The sequence below is a fragment of the Frankliniella occidentalis genome, unplaced genomic scaffold, assembly GCF_000697945.3.
Source record: "Frankliniella occidentalis isolate FOCC.00 unplaced genomic scaffold, Focc_3.1 Scaffold187, whole genome shotgun sequence".
Classification (NCBI taxonomy): domain Eukaryota; kingdom Metazoa; phylum Arthropoda; class Insecta; order Thysanoptera; family Thripidae; genus Frankliniella; species Frankliniella occidentalis.
Window position 1 is genome coordinate 646,830 of NW_026267313.1, and position 4,681 is coordinate 651,510.

Below are 4,681 nucleotides of genomic sequence, written 5' to 3' on the forward strand. Positions count from 1 at the left end.
TGTCTCCACCCCCTTATACCGCGCCTACCACATACTTAGGGTGTATCAGGGAAATTTATCGGAAACATATTTGTTTTTGACTGACATATTTTTAAAGTATAGTACCCGAGTTTTTGATGTCATGTTAAGATTTTGTTTTGGACAGAAACACAATCGACGGAAATTTGCCAAATAAATCAGCCGCTAGATATCTTAGTTGTTGATGTCATTTTTAGATTCTGGAGTAAATTAAAATGTGCCTAAATATGCAAATGTCTACGAAAGAAGTCACGTCCGTTCGTCACGTTCGTGGGTTCGCTCTAGTGTAGCGAGTGTAACGCTTGGTCGCGATGGCTCAACGAGAGCATTCGACGCGCACGGCTCAGGTAATCGCCCAAAACCGGGAGTTGACGAAAAATAATGGAACACTGGCAAACTTCAAAAAACATCTTAGCCGAGTTGGGGGGAGGGGCGCTCCGTGCAGGAAATGAGAAGGGGAAGTTGAGCTGATGGATGATGAGTTGAGAAGGTGGGAGGAAGTGGGGGGGTAAACAAAAGTATAATCCACTAATGGAAATGAGGCATGTCGAGGCATCGGTCGCACTGACGGGGCAGATGCTGCCGCGATCATTGCCAAACGCGGCCTTGTTTCCGCCGGCGCCACGGGCCGCCTGCTGCAGTCAACACACAACAGCGCAGCGCGTGCGTGGCGTAACGATCCTCCAAACTGTTTATGTCGCGGCAGATGGAAAAATACAAATCTGGGTGGGTGCAGGAGCCGGAGCCGGCGGCCTGCGCCTGCTCACTCCTGACCCCGACACACGAGGACCGGTCATCGAACCACCGCCGCTCGGCCAGAGCTGCGGCCCGGCGGGTGGCCGCGCCGCTACTGTCTCCGATGCATTTTACTTTATTACACCAATTGTTTTGCTCTGAGTACACTACTGTAAATCTGGGGTGTCCTCCAGCAACTGTGCGACTTAAGGTGCCCGACCCTAAAACCTGTGCGACTTAAGTGTCGCACAGCTGCTGGACACCTTTTGGTTTGGCACCCTTTTCCCTGCACAAGGGTCCAGGCCAAGCCTGGGTAGGGTAGGGTGTCCTGTTGTTGGACACCCCCTGCTTGGGCCCCTCTGCAGGGAAAAGGCGCCAACTACAAGGTGTCCAGCAGCTGTGCGACTTAAATCGCACAGGTTTTAGGGTCGGGCACCTTAAGTCGCACAGTTGCTGGACACCCCGGATTTACAGTTTATGCACTCACTGTAAAAAATATTAGTAATTTTACAGTTCAGTGGGCTGGGAATTCGCAACACATGGATTGGAAATTTACTGTTTGGGCTGTAAAGTAGCCTTTACATGCCCAGTGGGCTGGTAAAGAGCCACTTACAAGCCCACGCAAGTGAATTTACAGGCAACATTGGCCAGTAAATTTCAAGCCCTGGTAGCAAATTTACCGTTTGGGTTGAGAAAGGCTGCATTACCTGCCCACCTCAGAGGTAATTTCACAAGGAGTGGGCTGGAAAGCTTACTTTCGCAACCACCTGGAAGGGGATTTCCCTATACCGCTGCAAATTTCCTCGCCCTGGACAGGAGATTTCACCGTGATGGGTGGGAAAAGTAATCTTTCCAGCCCACGGACGGTAAAATTCAGGAGAGATTTCGGTTGAACGGAAATCGGCACAACAGGTCTTAAAAGGTGCAGCGGCACTCAAAGAAATGATGTGCTTGCCTGTTAAGCTCTGTCACAATCCGGCAAAACCGGGCAAAACTTCCACAAGGATTCTGCATTGCGATCAACTGCCGCCAGATGGCGTTGCAGTGATCGCATCTCATAAAAACCTAGTTAATCGCGTTTAATTTAAAATTCCTTTGCAAAGTGCCTTTTAATTTTACGTGGTATGTTTTATGAGGAACCAACCTAACCGACGACGATCGGCATTTGTTCCGAAAGTCAATCATATTCTAGAAAAACTATGTTAAATGCTAGCGCTCGGAAGGTCCCCGCAACGATGCCTTGTTCAGTACGGTACTGCTCTCCTCGTCACGTCGTGGTGCGCCCACGTGAGAAGTCCCTTTCGTCACGGCAACTGCATGAGTTGTTGTTTTGACATGCCCAATGACACCATCGGTGTTAATTTTTTCCGAGCTGATAGTAAATGTTGGCGAATGTTGAAATAGTCCCTTAGGACTGTAGCATCCAGAAAGTGGAAGCGGTGGCTCCGGTGGAACTCGCACTCGACATATGCCCTGAGCATTCTCGCTTCGCCCGCAAATTTCCACTCTCCTTGTGTGGCAACGCAGCAGAACACTCCGCGGGCTGGGAATTCGCAGTTGGTGGGCAAGAAAGACAGATCTGCTAGCGCGACCTGCATTTTTGCAGATTGGTGGCCAGCAAAGGCTCCTTTCCAGCCCACGTAGTGAATTTACAGTTTGGGCTTGTAATGACAACCTTCCCTGCCCACTGGGCTGGTAACTTCGCGGGTGGTTGGGCCGGGAATTCACAGACCATGTGGGCATGTAAATTCCCAGCCCAGCGCGTGTTCAGGTGCGTTGCCACGCCGGGTCGGTAAAATTCACGCTGGATTTTTTTACCGTGCTGGAAACGCAAGTGTGTGAATGTCGCACACTTGCAGGCGCGTGAATGCCCATGCACTAGACTGGCACTTAAAAATCACTTTTTAGATATTTAAAGGTCTTAGGGTCAGACTTTGTTTCTTTCGATGAAAAAAAAAATCTATTTTTTTCGGAGACCGATCGGACACGTTTTAGTGCTGCCGCAACTGCCCTGAAGTTGATTTATTTTAAATAACGACACTAAGTCACATAAACGTTAATAACTACCCTCCCCGATGTCCGATTGACGTCTGATTTTGACCAAAAGTAGAGTATTATATAGGGCAACTTTCGTGCAAAGCCACCCCGCTGTAGCTCAAATACTTTCGGAGTTATGGCCATTGAAAGATTTTGGTCATTTTTAGTAACTTTGGGGAAATGACCAAATTTCACTAAAAAGGACTTTGACCGTCGTCTTTTGCTCTCAAAAATCAGCCACTGGTTCCCCATGGGTAAAATTGTGTTCTGAATCCGAATCCGTCGAGAGATTTGACGGATTACATCGTCTTATTGCTGTTCTGGAAAAACAGTCCTCCATAAGCCCCTAGTAAAATGAAAGTTTTCAAGGCCAGTAAAGACGATGTAATCCGTCAAATCTCTCGACGGATTCGGATTCAGAACACAAATTTACTCGTGGAGAACCAGTGGCTGATTTTTAAGAGCAAAACACGACGGTCAAAGTCATTTTTAGTGAAATTTGGCCATTTCCCTAAAGGAACTAAAACTGACCAAAATCTTTCAACGGCCATAACTCCGAAAGTATTTGAGCTACAGCGGGGTGGCTTTGCACGAGAGTTGCGCTATATTAGACTCTACTTTTGGTCAAAATCAGACGTCGATCGGACATCGGGGAGGGTAGCTATTAACGTTTATGTGACTTAGTGTCGTTATTTAAAATAAATCAACTTCAAGGCCGTTGCGGCAGCACTAAAACGTGTCCGATCGGTCTCCGAAAAAAATAGATTTTTTTTTTCATCGAAAGAAACAAAGTCTGACCCTAAGACCTTTAAATATCTAAAAAGTGATTTTTAAGTGCCAGTCTACCATGCACCCACCTAACACCTTCCCTGTGGCATGGCCACTGTGTGGTCACGCTCCTACGCTCCTATGTTAAATCATGGTCATGAAAAATGAGCCGCAGGGAACGTGTTAAGGGAGTAAATACGATTTGAATATTTCTTTGATAATTCATACATTTGTGCCTCCATGAGTGAGAATGACGTTCACATACCTACTATAGTATGCCACATTCACAAACTTGGGTTTCCGAACTCTATAGGGGTGCGGAGTCCTGTAATATGGGACCCCCCCTCCCCCTGCTGACGGGCACCGCGCCAGGTCTGAAGACACAAGTCACGACGGTATGTACTTAACCAGATCACAGTGACACGACAAATCTGTCACTTTCGGTCAAACTGAAAGCTTTAGTCTTCATTTGATAAGTTTTGTCGTTTTGAAGGTGTCGCGCCAGTTTGGTGTGTGTGTGTCACCTGCCGCTCCACGTGCGCCGCGCGTGGCGCTGCTGGCGACACCGCGTCTCGGCCCGTGAATGGGCGCCACGCACGGGTCCGGGGGTGCCGAGCGGCCGCCGCTGCACCGGAGGTTTGGGTCCACCGCGGTCCACCCGGGCCCGTCCGGCGCGCGGCGGAACAATGCGCCCCGCTTGCATGCGAGGCCGCGGAGAGTCAAAACATAGTCCGCGCCATACCGACGACTCGCGTGTTTTGGCAATATAGGGCGCGCAACGACGCACACGCACAAACAACCAACTCTCTCTCTTATTTTCGGGTGTCACCAAAATTAGACCTTAATCGCGAAAATATCTCCGACGTGTACGATGTAACGGTATTTATTTCTCCCTTTAGACAGTCCCTTATTCTATCACGAGGGCTTTCGAGACATTCCAAACTAGATTTTCACGATTCACATCGACCCTCTCCGCATTTGTTGGCTCTATCCCCCAAAGTTAGTCCCTAATAAGACCCCTTTCCCTGATTTTTCTGGGCGCTGTAGCTCAAAGGGTTCCGGAGATATGAGCATTTGAAGGTTTTGAGGGCTTTATTTTGGGTGTTTTGACTAAAATATCGAA

The 4,681-nt window shown here is 48.5% G+C and overlaps 1 protein-coding gene across 1 annotated transcript in view; it reads left to right on the top strand.

Annotated features, from left to right (window-relative positions):
* Positions 1–4,681, top strand: part of LOC113204900 (facilitated trehalose transporter Tret1-like) — a 19,622-nt gene that overhangs the window by 938 nt on the left and 14,003 nt on the right. The gene's annotated exons all lie outside the window — the stretch shown is intronic.